At 39.3% G+C, this 21,485-nt stretch overlaps 1 protein-coding gene and 1 non-coding gene across 9 annotated transcripts in view; one reads left to right on the forward strand and one right to left on the reverse strand.

The window, feature by feature from the left end:
- CASK (calcium/calmodulin dependent serine protein kinase) overlaps positions 1 to 21,485 on the forward strand; it is a 454,527-nt gene that overhangs the window by 146,523 nt on the left and 286,519 nt on the right. The gene's annotated exons all lie outside the window — the stretch shown is intronic.
- LOC126069758 (U6 spliceosomal RNA) lies at positions 13,994 to 14,099 on the reverse strand. Its single transcript, XR_007516031.1, has one exon. It is a non-coding gene; the product is annotated as a U6 spliceosomal RNA (small nuclear RNA).

The raw sequence follows: 21,485 nt of genomic DNA on the forward strand, positions 1-21,485 counted from the left end.
TTGACAAACTAACCATCTACAAAATCTGACACTTTAAAACTAATCTCAACCAAATGCCAAAATGTTATGGTGCCAGGAACCTAGATAATATATTAAGGAAAGGGCTTCATTCAGCAACCTGGAAATGTCATTTCCACTGTATTTTCTTGATCAGAGAAGTCACAGAGCCTATCCAGATTGAAAGGAAGGGAACCTCTAGATGGGAGAGATGGCAAAGGGTTTGTGGCTATCTTTAATCAACCATCCTATGTAATTTTTAAACTTAAAATTTGTTGTCCTAATGTTTGAGTAAGGAGCTCTGGTGGCGCAGTGGTTAAGTGCTTGGCTGCTAATCTAAAGGTCAGCAGTTCAAACACGGCAGCTGTTCCACGGGAGAAAGATGTGACAGTCTGCTTCTGTAAAATTGTATAGCCTTGGAAACCTTATGGGGCAGTTCTTTTCTGTCCTATAGGGTCGCTATGAGTTGGAACTGACTTGACAGCCATGGGTGGGTGGGTGGGTGGGTTGGTTGGTTAGTTGGTTGGTTGGTTATTTTGGGGGGGTTTGGAATGTTTGAGTGAGATTGTAGTATTTGGTGCTACTTTATTCCGAAGCAATACTAAAATTCTACCATAGAATCATGTGTCCACATTAAGCACCAATTCAGGATACATATGACAGCAGTGAATAATTTGTCAGTGTGAACAACAGATTAAAATAAGGACATATTGTGTTCTACAATTAGAAAGAGACTGTTTAAAATCCAGTCTGGCACTGTTTATTAAAATTGAATTTTAATAATTGTTATAATCAAAAGATACAGGAATTATTTTAGGCAGGCAGTTTTTTTATAATATGGTTTAGCACTTTTCTGAGAAAATAAGTATTATAAGGAAATTATCTCAAAGAAGTGCAGCCAGAATGCTCCTTAGAAAAAAGGATGGCAAGATTTCATCTCACATGCTTTGGACATATTATCAGGAGGGACCAGTCCCTAGAGAAGGACATCATGCTTGATAAAGCAGACGGTCAGAAAAAATGAGGAAGACCCTCAATGAGCTGGACTGACACAGTGGCTGCAACAATTGTGAGGATGGTGCAGGATCGGGTGGTGTTTTGTTCGTTTGTACATAGGGTCGCTATGAGTCGGAACCAACTGAACAGCACCAAACAACAACAATAAGGAAAAAGGTAGTGGTTGCCTTTTGAGCTGTAAAGCACTTCTTGTTTTTCGTAATAGGTTTAGGTTTGTAAAACAATTTAGAAGGACAGATTATCTGTCAACCAGTGGTGGAGTAGCCACTGGAAAGCTCAGGAGCTCTGCAACACAGAATAAAATTCTCATGTAGGACTTAATACTGTTAAAATGTCAATACTACCCAAAGCAATCTATAGATTCAATGTAATCCTAATCAAAATTCCAACAGCCTTCTTTACAAAAATGGAATAACCAGTCCTCAACTTTATATGCAACGGCAAGAGGCCATTCCATGGTGTTGAAAGAGAAGAACAAAGTAGGAGGACTCACACTTCCTGATTTTAAAACATACAGCAACAATAATCAGAACAGCCTGGTATTTGTATAACAATAGACACGCAGACCAAGGGAATAGAATTGAGAGTACAGAAATAAACTCATACATCTAGGATCAACTGATTTTTGACAAGGGTGCTAAGTCCGTTCGATGGAGAAAGAAGAGGCTCTCCAATAAATGGTGTTGGGAAAACTGGATTCACATCTGAAGAAAAATGAAACAGAATCCATGCCTCGCACCATACACAAAAGTAAATTCAAAATGGATTAGGACCTATATGTGCAAACTAAAACCATAAAATTTTTAGAAGAAAATGCAGGAGCAGTGCAGTCAGGCCTAGCTTTTAACAGTGGATTATCTAGTATAATAAAAGAACAATTAGTAAAAGACAAAATAAATAAATGAGACTTTACATACAATCCAGCAATCCCACTCCTTGGAATATATATTAGAGAAGTAAGAGCCTTCACACGAATAGATATATGCACACCCATGTTCATTGCAGCACTGTTTACAATAGCAAAAAGATGGAACAACCAAGGTGCCCATCAACGGATGAATGGATAAATAAATTATGGTATATTCACACAGTGGAATACTACACAACAATAAAGAACAACGATGAATCTGTGAAACATCTCATAACATGGAGGAATCTGGAAGGCATTATGCTGAGTGGAATTAGTCCCAAAAGAACAAATATTGTATGAGATCACTATTATAAGAACTCAAGAAAAGGTTTAAATACAGAAGAAAACATTCTTTGATGGTTACAAGGGTGGGGAGGGAGTGAGAGGGGTATTCACTAATTAGACAGTAGACAAGATTATTTTAGGTGAAGGGAAGGACAACACACAATACAGGGGAAGTCAGCACAACTGGACTAATAACAAAAGCTAAGAGGTTTCCTGAATATAACCAAATACTTCGAGGGACAGAGTAGCGGGGCGGGGTTCTGGGGACCATGGTTTCAGGGGACATCTAGGTCAATTGGCATAACCAAGTGTATTAAGAAAACGTTCTGCATCCCGCTTTGATGAGTGGCATCTGGGGTCTTAAAAGCTAGCAAGCGGCCATCTAAGATGCATCACTTGGTCTCAGCCCGCCTGGAGCAAAGGAGAATGAAGAACACCAAAGACAGAAGGAAAATATAAGCCAAAGAGAAAGAAAGGGCCACATAAACCAGAGACTCCATCAGCCTGAGACTGGAAGAACTAGATGGTGCCCAGCTACCACCAATGACTGCCCTGACAGGGAAAACAACAGAAAATCCCTGAAGGAGCAGGAGAAAATGCAGACCTCAAATTCTAATAAAAGACCAGACTTAATGGTCTGACTGAGACTGGAGGGACCCCAGAGGTCATGGCCCCTGGACTCTCTGTTAGCCCAAAACTAAAGCCATTCCCGAAGCCAACTCTTCTGACAAAGATTAGACTGGAATATAAGACATAAAATGATACTGGTGAGGAGTGTGCTTCTTAGCTCAAGTAGACACATGAGACTATGTGGGCAGCTCCTGTCTGGAGATGAGATGAGAAGGCAGAGGGGGAGAGGAGCTGGTTGAATGGACATGGGAAATACAGGTGGAGAGAAGGAGTGTGCTGTCACATTGTAGGGAGAGCAACTAGGGTCATGTAACAATATGTGTATAAGTTTTTGTATGAGAAACTGACTTGAGTTGTAAACTTTCACTTAAACCACAATAAAATAAGAAAGACTTTATAAAAATTAAAAACTTTTGTTCATCAAAAGACTTAACAAAAAAGTAAAAAGACAAGCTACTGACTGGGAGAATATCTTCAGAAACCATAGATCCGATAGGAATCGAGTAACCAAAATATATGTAAAACTTTGACAAAAAAGACAACCATTTGATTAGATATTTCACCAAAGAGGACATTCAAATGGCCACCAAACACATGAAAAGATGCTGAGCATCATTAGCCATCAGAGATGCAAATCAAAACCACAATGAGATACCATCTCACTCCCACTAGAATGACTAAGTTAAAAAAAAAAAAAACAGAAAATAACAAATGTTGACAAGGATCTGGGGAAACTGCAGCCCTTATCCATTGCTGGTGGGAATGCAAAATGGTACAGCTGTTGTGGAAAACAATGTGGTGGTTCCTTAAAAACTAAAAATAGAATTACCTTATAAGTATATACCCAAAAGACTTGAAAGCAGAGACTCAGAGATTTGTATACCAATGTTCATTGCAGCACTGTTCACAATGGCCAAAAGGTGGAAACAATCTAAATGCCCATCAATAGATGAGTGGGTAAACAAAATGTGGTACATACATACATACAATGGAGTACTACTCAGCAGTAAGATAAATCTTGATACATGCTACAGTGTGGATGGAGCCTGAAGACTGAGTGAAATAAGCCAATCACAAAACTACAAATTTTGTATGACCTCACTTATATAAAAAGACAAGAACAGGCAAATGTATAGAGAGCAAAGTTTATTAGTGGTTACCAGGGCCAGGAGGGAGGGGAAAAGAGGGAGTTATTGCTTCTGGAGTACTGAGTGTCAGTTATGGTGATGGAAAATCACACTGATTAAGGGTAGGGTTGCACTGCTGATTATTGTAGTTGCTGTCGATAAGGTATATACCTGTAAAAAGTTGAATTGGCAGAAGTTATATGATACATTTATGACAGCAACAACTTTTTTGAGTGGTTGCTGTGTCTGTGTATGTACAGCCAAACACCTCATGTCATTGGATTCTTTGGTTTGGAGGTTTAGGTTCATGGTTTCATGGAACATCCCAGTTAATTGGCCAAATAACATGTTTAGTGCTTCTGTTCAATCTCCTAGTTCATTGGGTAGTGCCCGGCTTCTTAAAAGCTTGCAAACAGCCATGCAAGACATAAGGTCTTTATTTGCCTGGAGCAACAAGGTAAAAAGAGTCAGGAATAGGAGGAGGAAATGGAATGTGTGGCTGATTGCCTCCGTGAACAATTGCCATGAGACCAGAACAACTGAATGGTGCCCAGCTACCATTACTGAACATTCTGATCAAAGATTTTATAGAAGAATATTGATCAAAAGGGGGAAGAAGCAGAACAGACTTTCAGATTCTCATGGACTCCAGACTTTCTGGAGCCATTGAGGCTGGATGAACCCCCCAAAATACTGCCCTAAGATAGTCTTTAAATCTTAAACCAAAACTATCTCCAGAAGTGTTCTTAAAATCAAACAATAGTTTAACTTCAGTAGTAAAGAATGTCTGCTTTGAGGGGGCAGTCAGTTTATATTAATGTGGGAGGAACAACTCAGAAAAGGAGGATGAGAATGGTTATATAACTCTAAGAATGTAATCAGTGTCACTGAATTATACATGTAGAAACTTGAGTTGGTATATATTTTTGCTGTGTATATTCTCAACAAAAACAAAAAATAAATTTAAAATGTTCCCATGTAGGTAAATTCTTAGAGCTGAGTGCAGGGCTATGTTGATTTCCTCAGAATAGGCAGGTATAGATGGAATAACTGAAAAATTCATGAAACTAAGCATACTTGCTGTCGTTGGTTTTACAGCACATTTTTAGATGTTTTATTCTGAAACAGAAAAACTCTAAAACTGATGTCTTTCTTTACTTTTCATTCTAGTATGTAACTAATTTCAATAGTTCAGGGCAATGAAGGAATCTTCTCAGTATCTAAATATTTTATCATGCTAGATAATCTGGGTCATGTTAAAGTCCTCTTACAGCCCAGTGAGAACAGTTGTTTCTGTTTTCCATGGGGGTGATAGAGGTGGGGCAGACAGGGTGTATCAGTCAGGGTCCAATCAGGAGATAGAAATCAAGCAGTAATTTGAATAGGGAAAGTTTAATATCAAGAATTATTAATAGGGGATTGGAGTAACAGGGAATTGAGTAGTAAGATTTAGAGAATTCTAAAAATTACAGGCATGGCAGACATAGGAATCAGACACTACCCAACAGGCTGAGATAGAACACTACCCTCCCAGCAGGCTGAGCTCCAAACCTTGTTGGAGAGGGTATGGCCGTGGCTCATATGGATAACAGAGAAGTTCTCTGAGACGTTGTGCTAGCGGGACTTGCTAGAAATCTCCCCCCTGGAGTTAGGGGAAGTCATCTTTAGGGAAGTGCTAAACCTCTGAACTTGAGGTTTAGCACCTAACTCAAGCTGTCTGAGGGGCTGCTAGGAGAAGCTGTTTATACGAAAGTCACACTCCACTGCAAAGCTGCCTGGGGATTCCAGGGGAAGCCAGTCACAGGGTGTGTGCCCTTCCAGCAGCACTCTGCTTCAGAGGCACCTGAAGCAGGTTCCAGGAGAAGCTGCCCACCACAGAATGGTGCCACATGCTGCTGGACACTAGGCACTGCAGATAAACTACACACACTGTAGGAGCCCAAAGTGCACAATACACTGGAACCAGGGAGGAGGTCTCCCTCCTCCTCCAGCGTCCCTCCAGTGCCCTCTACTGACAAAGCTTACCATTGTGCCAGCTGGCAACAGAGAAATATTTAGAATCCAGCACTGATAGTGCAGAATGAGCAATGAAGGGTAGATTTGGAGCTGAGAGACAATAAATTGATAACTGGCATGGGTAAGGGGAGAGGCTGTCTGTATGGCAGTCAATATAGATTTTTGATAAGAATACAGTATCAAGCAGCTCCATCTGTAATACTTGGCAATATTTTCATTTTGGTTTTTTCTCTTATTCCTTATTCTCCTTAAGTATTAGTAACTATAGTAGAATTTTTAGTATTAATTTTCATTACTTCCTAAAAATTAAATTTTTAAAAATCAAATTCTACTTAAAAAGTCATCCACATAAATAGAATAGACCCTTGATTTGGTCTAGACTATTGGATTAGTCCATGTAGCACAATTGTTCCTGTGATACTAGGATTTCATATATGTTATCTAAATAGATTGTATAGAAATACTAAACATCTGATGAGTTTTGGTGAAAGCATTATTACTCTGTATGTTAAAGTAAAAGCCAGAAATGTTTCTTTGAAAATAGAGTTTAAAGAACAGTATGAGGAAGGAGGTGTGATCAGACAGTTCACCTCAGAACTGTGCATCAAATAAATGCTAACCCCACATATTGTAGAGGAATGTCACTAATAGTGCTGTTTTGAAGATATGTTTGTTATCATTTTTAATAACATGAATCTCATAGCTTTCTTTCTCTCCATTCCCAGTCACCAGTGCCTCAATCAGACTCTAATCTTCCCATTTCCGAACTACTGCAAGAATCTCCTTACTGGGTACTCTCCAGTTCCACCCCAACTCTAATTTATTCTGCTAACTACTGCCATTTTTATCTTTGCTAATTACTACTAATTACTACTTTCATCATTTCTCCCAATCTTGGGAACATAAAATTAACAGTAATTCTCCTGTTGCCCTGTTGCCTTTGGATTGAATTGAAATTCTGATATTTGATTTTCCAATCTTCAGTATCTGGATCCACATTGCCAGACTAGTCTTATTTGCCCATAATTCCCAAGTTTGTTAGATTTATTTAACAGATCTGTATTAAACCCTGGTGGCGTAGTGGTTAAGAGCTACGGCTGCTAACCAAAAAGGTTGGTAGTTCGATTCCACCAGGTGCTCCTTGGAAACTCTGTGGGGCAGCTCTACTTTGTCCTACAGGGTCACTATGAGTCAGAATTGACTCAATGGCAACAGGATTTTGGTTTATTAACATCCTACTACATGTAGTGTAAAAAAAAAAAAACGCTGCTTGTGTTTTTTACGCTACATGTCAGATACTGAGCAGACAAAAATCAATAACATGTTGGACCTACCCTAAAGAAGGTCACAGTGCAGTCAAGGAGGCATGCATTTAAATAAATGATTATTGTTACAGTGTGTGGTAGGTTAAATTATTCCCCCACCCAAGATTTCTATGTCCTAAATCCTAGAACCTTTGACTGTGTTACCTCACATGGCAAAAGGGACATTGCACATGTGGTTAAATTAAGGATCTTGAGGTGGAGAGATTATCCTGGATTATCTGGATGGGTTTGAGGTAATCACAGGGTCTTTATAAGAGGGAGGCAGAGAGAGATTTAGCTATAGGAGAAAGCAATATGATAACAGAGGCAAAGATTGGAGTGATACAGTCAACAGCCAAGGAATGCTGGTAGTCTCTAGAACCTGGAAGACACAAGGGAACACATTTTCTCCTAGAGCCTCCGGAAGAAACCAGCCCTGCTGACAGCTTGATTTTAGCCCCGTAAGACTCACAATCAGACTTCCAGCCCCCAGAACTGTAAGAGAATACATCTGTGTTGTTTTAAACCACTAAGTTTGTGATAATTTGTTATAAGAACAATAGGAAACTAATATACAATGTAACATATAACAGTGTAAGCATTCCCTGCTGTAGTACAGAGAGGAAAGTAAATTCTGCTGTAATAAGATGAGAAATTCACAAATGGACTTGGAGGGAGTAGGATATTGAAAGTAAAGGAAAAGTATGTGCAGAGATGTGAAGCAGTGAATTATCATGGCATGTTCAGGAAGTACAAGTAGTTTGGTTTTCTTGAAACTGAGAGTCAGAGATGTACGAGTTAGGTTATGAGCGTCTGTGCAATGCCAGTAAGTTTGAACTTTATTCTCTGGGAACAGGGGAGCCAGTGGTAGGTTTTAAGCAGGAGAATTACACAATCAGTTTTGTATTTTAGAAAGACCAGTCAAGTAGCATTATGGAGGAGGCTATAATAAAGAGGGAGAACCAGTTAGGAAGTTGCAGTGGTCCAAACAAGAGATAGTTGCCTGAATTAAAACTTTGGCAGTGGTTCTGGATGGAGAACAGAGAATAAATGTAGAAATATCAAGGAGAGCGAATAGATTAACTTGTTGATATAGGGCTTAAGAAAAAGAAAAATTCTAGAAAATGCCCATATTTCTAGTTCATGTATAGTTGGCTAGTGGTACTATTTATTTTATTCGAATAGATATTATCGAAGGGTAAGTGGACCACGGAGGATTTTACAGAGAATAAATGAGTTGAGTTTTGAACACACTGAACCTGAGAAAACTTCGAAACATAAATGTTGATGACCAATAAACCAAAACCAAACCCAGTGCCGTCGAGTCAGTTCTGACTCATAGTGACCCTAGAGGACAGGGTAGAACTGCCGCATAGAGTTTCCAAGGAGCACCTGGTGGATTCGAACACCGACCCTTTGGTTAGCAGCCGTAGCACTTAACCACTACGCCACCAGGGTTTCCTGATGACCAATAGGCAGTTAAATATATTGGTCTAAAATTTAGGACCAAGGTCTGCGCAAAAGATAAAGATTTAAGAATCTACATCATGTAAGTGATAGAAGAAACCATGGAAATACATATGATTGCCAAAAGAAAAAAACGTTTAAGGCCACAATGAAAACAAACATGGTCAGGTTCAGGACTCTAAGGAACACCTACATTTAAAGGATAAGCAGATAAAGAGGAGCCAGGAGTAGGAGGGAGAGGTAGGAAAGTTGTCATCAGAGAATGCTGTCACATAAGCTGAGAATGAAGAGATGTTCTGTGGTGTCAAAGGCTATAAAGAGGCCTAGTAAGAAAATAACAGATGTCTGTGGAATTTGGCAACATGGAGTCATTGGGAACCTTGGCCAGAGCAGTTTCAGTAATACAGTGGGGACAAAAGCCAGATTGTGGTAGGCTGAGGGAGAGGAATGAGTAGTGAGAAAGTAGAGTAAGTAAATATAGAATAATTTTCAAGAGGGGCATGTGGAGTAGGAGTGGAGGTTAAGATGGGAGGAATTTCAGCATCTTTTTGTGCTAGAGGGAAAGAGTTAATAGAAAGGAAAAGGATGTACTGATGGAGTGAGGTCTTTGATAGACAGCAGGTGGACAGGGGTCTAAAGCATAGATGGGTGGTGGGCTCTTTCCACTGAGACAAAAGGAAAGACAAGGTATAGATAGAACTGGGTCTGTAGGCAGGAGGAGGAACCAGAAGACATCCCTTAGCTGATGGTCAGATTTTCTTGGTGAAATCAGAAGTAGGGTCACCTGCTGAGAGTAGTATTTTAATGGTACTTTAGAGGAATGGAAAGGGAATATGATGAGAAATTGCTAGGCTGCCTCAAGGGCCCAGCTGATACTGGATGCAAGGAGTTTGTAGCAGCACTTGTCAACATGCTAATAAAATTTCCCTCAGCAGCACTAATTACAGTTTAAAAGATGAGAATCATATGGCTAGATTGTGACAGAGTGGGAGGTAATACACACAGCAGACATGATAGACAAAGAAATCAGGAGAGCAAAAAGTTATGGCAAAAAGGCTAAAAGTAATCTCAAGGAAAAGGACCGTAAAACTAGATGTGGAAGGAAAATTTCAGAGGTACAACAAAAATACCCTGGTTGGTCAAAGTCTAGTCACCAACCACAATAGCTACGGTGACACTACTGTAAGAGGAACTATAGTGCTGTGGGTAAGAACAAGGGAGTTAATTTCAGAACGACTGTTCAAATTATGGTTCTGCCATTTATTAAATCTGACCTGGTGAAAATTACTTCTAAGTAAGCTTGAATTTCTACACATGATAAATGCTCAACAAATGTTTGTTGTAAAGTAGTGGGAAGTGGGAAGGTGTGATATGACACATTATTAGAGATGCCATTCTGGCACAAAGAAAATATATTTTCATTCAGGGTTAATAATACAGTTTTGATCAGAACAGTTTGCTTTATGGCATGATATTCCAGGTACTATGGCTGCATAACAAATGACGCCAGAACATGATGAGATAACACAATTGGTTATTATGCTCACAGATTCTGGAGGATCCGCAATTTGGACATCCATTCCACAATGTTTTGGGCTGGGTTCTCTAGAGAGGCAAAACCAGTGAAGTGTATATATACAGAGAGAGAGAGAGAGATTTATCTCAAGGAAATGGCTCATGCGGTTGTATAGGCTGGCAAGTCCCAAGTCCATGGGTCAGGTGTCAGGCTGGAGGCTTCTTCTGACTCACATAGCTACAGGAGCTAACAAATCCAAGATCAGCAGGTAAGACGGCAGGCAGCTGGCCCAAGTCTCATGAACTGGAGGTCAGATGCTGACGAGCTGAATGCAGGATCCAGAGCAGAGCAAAAGCCAGAGAGCTTTGCCAGAAAGTCTGCATATATTGGATGCAAGCCACACCCCCAAGGAAACTCCCTTTCAACTGATTGGCTATTCATAGCAGATCTCATCATGGAGGTAATTATATCATATCTCAACATGGAGGTAATTACATCATTATACAACTGCCAGACTACATAACTGCCAAACCACTGAGAATCATGGCCCAGCCGAGCTGACACTCAACCTTAATGATCACTGCAGCGTAAACTAGAAGACTTGAGGGCTAGGGGCTGGAATCATCTGAAGGTTCACTCACTGACACGTCTGGCAGTTGATACTGGCTGCTGAGTGAGAGACCTTTGGCCATACCTCATGTGGCCTCTCCTTGTGTCCTGTGCTTGCTTATAGCATGTTAAAAGAGAGAGAAAGAGCCAGCTGAGCTGAAGTTATATCGCCCTTTATGATCTAGCTTCGGAAGTCATACAGCATCATGTCCAGCATGAATAGCAGCAGAGTCCCACAAGATTCAAGAGAACAGGAAATACACCATATTTTGATGGGGAATGGCATAGTTCTAAAACAGCATGTGTGATTAGAAATATTGCTGTGATTATTTTTGGAAAATATAATCTGTCACTTTTTTTTAATTAGATATATGCATTGTAAAATCAATTTCATTGATGTATAATTTACATACAATATAACAAAACTAAACCCATTGCTGTTGAGTTGATTTCAACTTATAGCGACCCTATAGGACAAAGTAGAACTGCCCCCATAGAGTCTCCAAGGAGCACCATGTGGATTTGAACTGCTGACCTTTTGGACAGCAGCCATAGCACTTAACCACTACACCACCAGAGCTTCCGCATACAATATAATGTACCTATTTTAAGTTATAGCTCAATGAGCTTTATCAAATATACACTTCTATGTAACTAACATCATAATTAAAGTATAGAACATTTTCATTATCCCAAAAAGTTCCATAGTTCTCCTTTGCGATCATTCTAACTCTCTGCCTCAGGCAACTGTCAGAAAGATTTTCTCTTTTGTTTTTTCTAAAAGTTTAATAATTTTAAGTTTTACATTTAGGTCCATAATTCATTTCGAGTTAATTTTTGTAGTTGGTGTGATGTATGGATACAAGTTCTTTTTTTTTTTTTTGCTTATGAATATCCAATTGTCCTAGGACCATTTATTGTAAAGTCTCCTTTCTCTGTTGAATTCTTGTAACTTTGTTGAAGATCCAAAACCTAAACCCAGTGCCCTTGAGTTGATTCCAACTCATAGTGACCCTGCAGGACAGAGTAGAACTGCCCATGGGGTTTCTACGGAGCGGCTGCTGAATTAGAACTGCCGACCTTTTGATTAGCAGCATTGTCCAGATATGTGTGGGTTTGTTTTAAAACTCTCCATTCTGTCCCATTGACCTATTTGTCTCTTTTTGTGTGTTTTAAGTGAAAGTTTACAATTCAAGTCAGTTTCTCATACAAAAACTCCACACACATTGTTACGTGACCCTAGTTGCTCTCCCTACAATGTGACAGCACACTTCTTCTCTCCACCCTGTATTTCCCATGTCCATTCAACCAGCTCCTTTCCCCCTCTGCCTTCTCATCTCACCTCCAGACAGGAGCTGCCCACACAGTGTTATGTGTCTACTTAAACTAAGAAGCACACTCCTCACCAGTATCATTTTGTCTTATAGCCCAGTCTAATCTTTGTCTGAAGAGTTGGCTTCAGGAATGGTTTTAGTTTGGGGCTAACAGAGAGTTTGGGGGCCATGACCTCTGGGGTCCCTCCAGCCTCAGACCATTAAATATGGTCTTTTTACTACAATTTGAATTCTGCTTCCCAGTTTTCTCCTGTTCTGTCAGGGACTCTCTGTTGTGTTCCCCGTCACTGCAGTCATTGGTGGTAGCCAGGCACCTTCTAGTTCTTCTGGTCTCAGGCTGATGTAATCTCTGGTTTACTTGGCCCTTTCTTTCTCTTTGGTTCATATTTTCCTTGTGTATTTGTTGTTCTTCATTCTCCTTTGCTCCAGGTGGGTTGAGACCAACTGATGGATCTTAGAAGGCCACTTGCTAGCTGTTTGTCTATCTTTATGTCTTGATTACTGTAGCTTTATAAGTCTTGAACTCAGGCAGTGTTAGTTCTCCAGCTTTTGTCCACTTTATCAGAATTGTTTATGCTTTGCTTTTGCATTCCCATATAAATTTTAAAATTAGTCAATTTCTGCAAAAAAGCCTTCTGGGATTTTGATTGAGGTTACATTGAATACAGGCAGTCCTTGCTGTTACATGGTACTGTGTTAACTGCAACACGTTTAGACTGGAGCCAAGGCCTTGCTTTGCACAGTTCCAGTATACACTTTTCATTTAACACGGTATTGTGTGAAGCAAGGGCTGCCTGTATTTATAACAATTTGAGAGAACTGACATGTTAACAAATTGAGTCTTCCAGACCCATCAACCAGATACCTCTCCTTTGTGTTTTCTTTAATATCTCTTAGCAACATTTTATATTTTCAATGTAGATGTCTTTCACATCTTTTATAAGCTTTATCTCTATGTATTTCATGTATTTAGTGCTATTGTAAATGGTATTGTTTTTTTTTTTATTTCAACTTCCAATTTTTTACTGCTGGAATATATAGGTACAATTGATTTATATGTATCAGCCTTATATTCTACAATCTTACTAAACTCAGTAGTTCCATTGGCTTTTTTGTAGATTCCATCTGATTTTCTACATAGATGATTATGTCAATTATATCTCAAGTAAAGCAGCATTACTTCTTCCTTTCCAATCTGGATTCCTCCTGGTTGATTTTCTTGCCTTATTGCACTGCCTAGAACCTTCAGTATAATGTTGACTAGAAGCTGTGAGAGTAGACATTATTGTCTTGTTTCTGATCTTAGAGGGAAAGCATTCGATCTTTTACCATTAAGTATGATGTTAACTAAGTTTTTTGTAGATGGTATTTTTCAGGTTTTAGAAGCTCCCTTCTATTCCTAGTTTTTCTGCATTTATTAAGATGATCATGTGGATTTTTCTTTTTAGTTTATTAACATTATGTGTTATATTGATTGATTTTATAATGATAAACCAACCTGTATTCATACAATAAATTCCATGTGGTTATAATGTATTCTTTCTTTTCTGAAAAAAATTGGGAACTAAATGGCCAATAATTACTTTCAAACAAATATGAGTATGTAAGGGGGCAGGGAAACTAATAGAAACAGAACAACCAAACAGAAATGAGAATGTTCACACATTATGAAAATGTAACCAATGTCACTGAATAACTTGTGTAGAAATTGTTGGATGGGAACCTAAACTGCTGTACAAGCCTTCACTGAAAACACAATAAAATATTATATTAAAAAATATATATATATGGGAAACTTCATAAATTTGCTTTCCATTGTTACGCAGAGGCCATGATAATCTTTTCTGTATGGTCAGAGTTCAGTATATGTGCTGCCAAAGTGAGCATTATTAAAATTTTCATATATTTTTGGATTTGTTTTGCTAAAATTTTGTTTAGAATCTTTGCATCTATTTTCATGAGGATATTGGTCTGCAGTTTTCTTTTGTTGTGATGTTTTTATCTGCTTTTGGTATCAGGGCTGGCTTATAGAGTAAGTTGGGAAGTATTCCTTCCTTTTCAAATTTTTGGGAAGGCTTGTGTAGAACTGGAATTATATTTTCATTATATGTTTGGTAGAATTCACCACTGAAGCTATCTGTGTCTGGAGTTTACTTTTAAGAGATGGTTTTTAACCATGTATTTACATACACACACATACTTCCTTCTTTCTTGGATAAAAGGTGATATACTTTACATATTATTCTGTGTCTTCTTTTTCATTTAATAATATATATTCTGGGATTCATTCCATTACAGGGTATAGAGATTGTCCTTGTTTGTTTTTATAGCTGTATTGTATTCGTTGAATTTATGTTCTTCAAAATCTCATCTATTAAACATTTATTGTCTACTATAAAAAAAATTTTTTTTATGTGTACCATGGAAACCCTGGTGGCATAGTGGTTAAAAGCTACAACTGCTAACCAAAAGGTTGGCAGTTCAAATCCACCGGGCACTCCTTGGAAAATCTATGGGGCAGTTCTACTCTGTCCTGTAGGGTCACAATGAGTTGGAATCGACTTGAAGGTGATGGATTTGGTTTTTTGGGTTACGTGTACCATCTGTCAGGTTCAGTGCATGACATTGTGGGGTAAACAAAGATGTGTAATACAAAGTCCTCACCCACAGGAAGCTTGGGAAATTTTTAAATATGTTTTTTCATACATACCTTTCCCCGATACACAGTAGTTGAACTAGTAATACTTATTTTTACCCATCTCCTTTTTAGAAAGAGAAATCACTGACTAGAAAGTTTTTGTCATCCACTGTTTCTACTGTATTTAATGTCATTTCAGTAGTATTTGTAAGCATTCTAGATAGAGAATGCATCCTGACATTTAAAATGTTATTTAGATACCTGATCATAAAGTATGTGACAGAGAAGTATGTCATATGAATGTATGCTATTTCTACATTAAAAAAAAACTACATATTTCTTATTAATTCAGTCTCTATGAAGTCAGAAATTTTGCAGTCTGAAATTGATCAAACATGCAATCAAGATGCATTGATAACTGCTGGTGACTGAAATGCAAAAGTTGGAAACAAAGAAGAAGAATCAGTAGTTGGAAAATACGGCCTTGGTGACAGAAATGACACTGGATCCTGAGGGACCAATTACTGAACTGAGGGCTGTGGGGACCATGGTCTCAGGGAACATATAGCTCAAATGGCATAACATAGTTAATAAAACATCCTACATTCTACTTTGGTGAGTAGCGCCTGGGATCTAAGTGCCCGTGAAGGGCCATCTGGGATACTCCACTGGTCTCAACACATTGGGAGCAAGGAAGAATGAAGAAAACTAAAGACACAAGAGAAAGATTAGTCCAAAGGACTAATGGACCACAACTACCATGGCCTTCACCAGACTGAGTCCAGCACAATTAGATAAATAGTGCCTGGCTACCACCACTGACTGCTCTGACAGGGATCACAATAGAGGGCCCTGGACATAGCTGGAGAAAAATGTAGAACAAAATTCTAACTCACAAAAAAAGACCAGACTTACTGGCCTGACAGAGACTGGAAAAACCTCAAGAGTAAGGCCCCTGGACACCCTTTTAGCTCAGTAATGAAGTCACTCCTGAGGTTCACCCTTCATCCAAAGATTAGACAGGTCCATAAAACAAAACAAGACTAAAGGGGCACCAGCCCAGGGGCAAGGACTAGAAGGCAGAAGGGGACAGGAAAGCTGGTAATAGGGAACCCAGGATGAGTGTTGGGAGAGTGTTGACATGTCATGGGGTTGTTAACCAGTGTTATAAAACAATATATGTACTGTTTAATGAGAAGCTATAGTTCTGTAAACCTTCGTCTAAAGTACAATAAAAAATATATATTTAAAAAAATTCAATCGACATAGCAATAAGATATGCAGAGAAAACATCTGAACAATTTGTGATTTGAAAAGGTATTATTCTCATGTACTCCTATTTTCATAAATTATTTATATATATGTATATATGAGTGGGAAACCCTGGTGGTGTAGTGGTTAAGTGCTACAGTTGCTAACCAAAAGATCAGCAGTTCAAATCCAGCAGGTGCTCCTTGGAAACCCTGTGGGGCAGTTCTACTCTGTCCTGTAGGGTCGCTATGAGTCAGAATTGACAGCCATGGGTTTGTTTTTCTTTGTTTGTTTGTTTGTTTATGAGTGCAATGGGTTTCTCTTTATATATGGCCCTTCTGGCCTTGGGTTTATAATTCTGCCAGAATGATTGGGTAGGACACAATCTTGCAAAGAATTAGTTAGTCTGTTATGTAAATGCAGTGTGTAAAAACATCAAGTAGGGTTAAGTGACTTTGTGGGAATTGGTCGATTATGTGCAAGTTAAGTGAATGTGACCTACCAAGGGAATTGGTCATTTCGTGGTCTGGTGAGAGGGCTATGACCTGAAATTGAAAACAAGTAGGCTTACATAAGGGCCAGTTGCACAGAATTCAAGGAGTACCTCACTACCATCAAGAAGAGCCTGGAGTGAAGTGCATTCTGTGAACCTGTGGTCCCTGCACTGAGAATCTCCTAGATCCAGGAGAGAGAACTGTAACACTGGAAAACAGTACAAGAGGGCTAGAAATGGCAACAACCACAGCAGAGCCCAGTGGCAGGGAAACAGCAGAAGCAGTAGAAGTGTTGAGAACCAGGAGACTGGCATGAGGTTGCTGAAGCAGGCTTGCCAACCCACAGAGCGAGAGAGAGCTGAGCACCTTCAGGCAGGAGGCTTGCTGGTGGAGTTATGTGCCTCCAAGCACTTGTTGGCTGAGCCAAAATAGTTGTAATACTTGGCGGCTAGAGCAGTGGCCAGACCCAGTGAGGCCTGGCAGCAGTATGCCCAAGCAAGGCCCAGCCTTTGGGCAAGGCCAAGAAGAAGGGCCATCAGCTAACATAGCCAAGAAGGAACTGAGAACTGTTTCGGTTGGAAGCTGTCCTGACTGAAGAACTGTATCCTGTCTCCTCAGTTCTATTACTTCCAAGTTGATCTTGATCCTGAGTTGCAGACTCTTACTTCCCTAATAAATCATGTATTCACAGGGAAGAAAAAGAAAGAAATGACACTGGAGATCACATGATAGATTTTTGTAAGACCAATGACTTCATTGCAAATAACCTTTTATCGACAACATAAACGGCGACTGTACACATGGACCTTGCCAGATGGGATACACAGGAATCAAACCGACTATATCCGTGGAAACAGACGATGAAAAAGTCACGATGGAAGAGGTGATGGAAAATATCAGTCAGAACAAGGCCAGGCACTGACTACAGAACAGATCATCAATTGCTCTTATGCAAGCTGAAGAAAATTAGAGCAAGTCCATGAGAGCCAAAATACGATCTTGAATACATCCCACCTGAATTTCTAGACCATCTCAAGAATAGACTAATGACCGAAAATAAGATGAGTTGTAGAATGACATCAAGGATATCATTCATGAGGAAAACAAAAGAACTGAAGAAAAAACTCAAGCCTCGAGTTGCAATATTGAAGGATTCTATGGAAAAAATACTGAGCAATGCAGGAAGCATCAAAAGAAGATGGAAGGAATATACAGTGTCACTGTAACAAAAAGAACTGGTCAATATTCAGCCATTTCAGGAGGTGGCATATGATCAAGAACCAATGATCCTGAAAGAAGTCCAAGCTGCACTGAAGGGAATAGTGAAAAACAAGGCTCCAGGAACTGACAGAGTACCAATTGGGACGTTTCAACAAACGGATGCAGCGCCCACTCATCTATGTTAAGAAATTCGGAAGACAGGTTCCTGACCAAGTGACTGGAAAACATCTGTATTTGTGCCCATTCCAAAGATAAGTGATCCAACAGAATGTGGAAATTATCAAATGATATCTTTAATACCATACACAAGTAATATTTTGCTGAAGATCATTCAAAAGTGGTAGCAGTAGTACATTGACCGGGAACTGCCAGAAGTTCAAGCCAGATTCAGAAGAGAACATGGAATGAGGGATATCATTGCTGATGTCAGCTGGATCCTGGCCGAAAGCAGAGAATACCAGAAAGATGTTTACCTATGTTTTATGGACTATGCAAAGGTATTCTACTGTATGGATCATAACAAATTATGGATAACATTGCAAAGAGTGCAAATTCCAGAAAATTTAATTCTGCTCATGATGAACCTGAACATAGGCCTAGAGGCAGCTGTTTGAACAAGAACAAGGGGATATTGCATGGTTTAAAGTCAAGAAAGATGTGTGTCGGGGTTGTACCCTTTCATCATACTTATTCAATCTGTATGCTGAGCAAGTAACCCGGAAAGCTGGACTATATGAAGAAGAACGCAACATCAGAATTGAGGGAAGACTTGTTAACAACCTCCAATATGCAGATGACACAGCCTTGCTTGCTGAACGTGAAGAGGACTTAGAGCACTTACTGATGAAGATAAAAGACCACAGCCTTCAGTATGGATTGCATATCAACATAAATAAAAACCACATCCTCACAACTGGACCAATAAGCAACATCATGGTAAACGGAGAAAAGATTGAAGTTTTCAAGAATTTCATTTTACTTGGATCTGCAATCAATGCCCATGGAAGCAGCAGTCAAGAAGTTAGATGATGTATAGTGTTGGGCATATCTGCTGCAGAAGACCTCTTTAAAGCATTGAAAAGCAAGCATGTCACTTTGAGGACTAAGGTCCGCCTCACCCAAGCCATGGTATTTTCAGTTGCCTCATATGCATGTGAAAGCTGGACAATGAATAAGGAAAACTGAAGAATTGACGCCTTTGAATTGCGGTGTTGGCAAGGAATATTGAATATATCATGGACTGCCAAAAGAATGATCTTGGAAGATGTACAGCAAGGATAGTGAGACTCTGTCTCACATGCTTTGGACATGTTATTAGGAGGGACCAGCCCCTAGAGAAGGACATCATACTTATATACCTCCAGTGGAAGCCTCTCCATGGTATTGTTTTGCTAAACCCAGCTCTTCTGTACGGGACCTGTAAACCTAGTACCTCCGCAGATCTACATAAGAGTCCCTGTTCCTCTTCTCTGTCCTCTTTCCCCATTTGCGCTCTCTGTTTCCTAATCTCTTTTCACTATATATTGCTTCACTCAAGAGTAACCTTTGTCCCTAAATCCACATATATAAATCTAGGCAAAGTCTCTAGTTTTCCTGGAAAAGGAAACTTCTTAAAGTCTTTGTATGCTTCCTCATACATTGTAGGTTGCAGAGGTTAAATGGCTGAAAGCTGTAAAATAGGATGTTTCAAGAAGTTTCATATGTTTTCATTACGTAAATGTAGATTTGGAAATCTAGCAACTACCGCAGTAATTAAAGCATCTCCTGCTGTGAATGCTTCTGAGAAAATAAATACTATGCAAGAAATAGGCTCACAAACTTTTTTAATTCAGAAAATTGATTCCATGATCATGAAGTCAGCATTTTCTCTCAGCAGGCATCGCAACTAATGACATTAATGAGACCCATGCCATATCTAAAAAAAAAAAAGGAATGAAAGTGAGAAAAACTAAGAATTTTAAAAGGGAGTTATTTCCAGTGGTCTGTTTGAACGTTGTAATTAATCAAGAAATAAAACAAGAAAAAAATATTTTTAATTGTGGTTTTTACTAGTCCATTACCAGTGGATCAAACTACTTATAAGTTGGGATAGTATAAAATAAGTGCGTATATTAAACTGGTAGAGCCGTCAGTATATAGTACAAAGCCTTGTATACATTTCAAAGTAACCAAGACCTGAATGAGAATTACCACATTTTGGATAATGCTTTTTAAACTTCTGTTATCTTCACAAAAGTTGTTTTTTTTTTTTTTTTTAGTATTATAGAGTAGGACAAACACTAAAATGCCTAATGAGAAAAGTTAAAACAAATACAAGTGCTAGAAATTGCCGGCTTTGTTGATGGTGATATGCTTTTGCAGCCCTAGCTTTGTTAGCCTTTACAAGGAGCTTTATAATTTGTAATATGGAAAATAAGTCCTCCAAAAAGTCTAACCCTTTACTGTCAAGTCGATTCCAACTCATAGCAGCCCTACAGCACAGAGAAGAACTGACCACTATGGTTTCCAACGCTGTAATCTTTACAGAAGCAGACTGCCACATCTTTCTTCCACAGAGCAGCTGATGGGTTCAAACTGCCAGCCTTTCAGTTACCACCACCAGGGCTCCTTTTATGGAAAGTAACAGTTCCTAAAAAAAGAGCCCTGACCAGTGTTGAACTACTTACAAAGCAAGCTTATCAGAGATCCCTGGTATCACTTTAGTACCTATAGTTAAAAGATGAACTTTTAAGAATATAGGTCACAAGAGAACCACCATACGATCCAGCAATTCCACTCCTTGGAATACATCCTAGAGAAATAAGAGCCTTCACCTGAACAGATATATGCATACCCATGTTCACTGCAGCACTGTTTACAATAGCAGAGATGGAAGCAACCAAGGTGCCCATCAACAGATGAATGGATAAACAAGCTATGGTACATACACACAATGAAGTACTACACAACAGTACAGAACAACGATGAATCTGTGAAGCACCTCATAACAGATGAATCTGGAATGCATTATGCTGAGTGAAGTCGGTCAGTTACAAAATGACAAATATTGTATAAGACCACTATTATAAGAACTCAAGAAAAAGTTTAAACACAGAAGAAAACATTCTTTGATGGTTACGAGAGTGGGGAGGGAGGGAGAAGGGTATTTGCTAATTAGATAGGAGACAAGAACTATATTAGATGAAGGGAAAGACAACACATAGTACAGGAGAGGTCAGCACAACTGGACTAAACCAAAAGTGAAGAAGTTTCCTGAATAAAACCAAATGCTTCAAAGGCCAGAGTAGCAGGGGTGGGGGTCTTGGGGACCATGGTTTCAGGGGACATCTAGATCAATTGGCATAACAAAATGTATTAAGAAAACGTTCTGCATCCTACTTCAGTGAGTGACATCTGGGGGTCTTAAACGCTAGCAAGTGGCCATCTAAGACGCATCAATTGGTCTCAACCCACCTGGTGCAAAGGAGAATAAAGAACACCAAGGACACAAGGTAAAGATGAGCCCAAGAGGCAGAAAGGGCCACATAAACCAGAGACTCCATCAGCCTGAGACCGGAAGAACTAAATGGTGTCTGGCTACCACCAATGACTGCCCTGACAGGGAACAAAACAGAGAATCCCTGATGGAGCTGGAGAACAGTGGGATGGAGATCTCAAATTCTCATAAAA

The sequence above is a fragment of the Elephas maximus genome, chromosome X (assembly GCF_024166365.1).
Source record: "Elephas maximus indicus isolate mEleMax1 chromosome X, mEleMax1 primary haplotype, whole genome shotgun sequence".
NCBI classification, from domain to species: Eukaryota; Metazoa; Chordata; class Mammalia; order Proboscidea; family Elephantidae; genus Elephas; species Elephas maximus.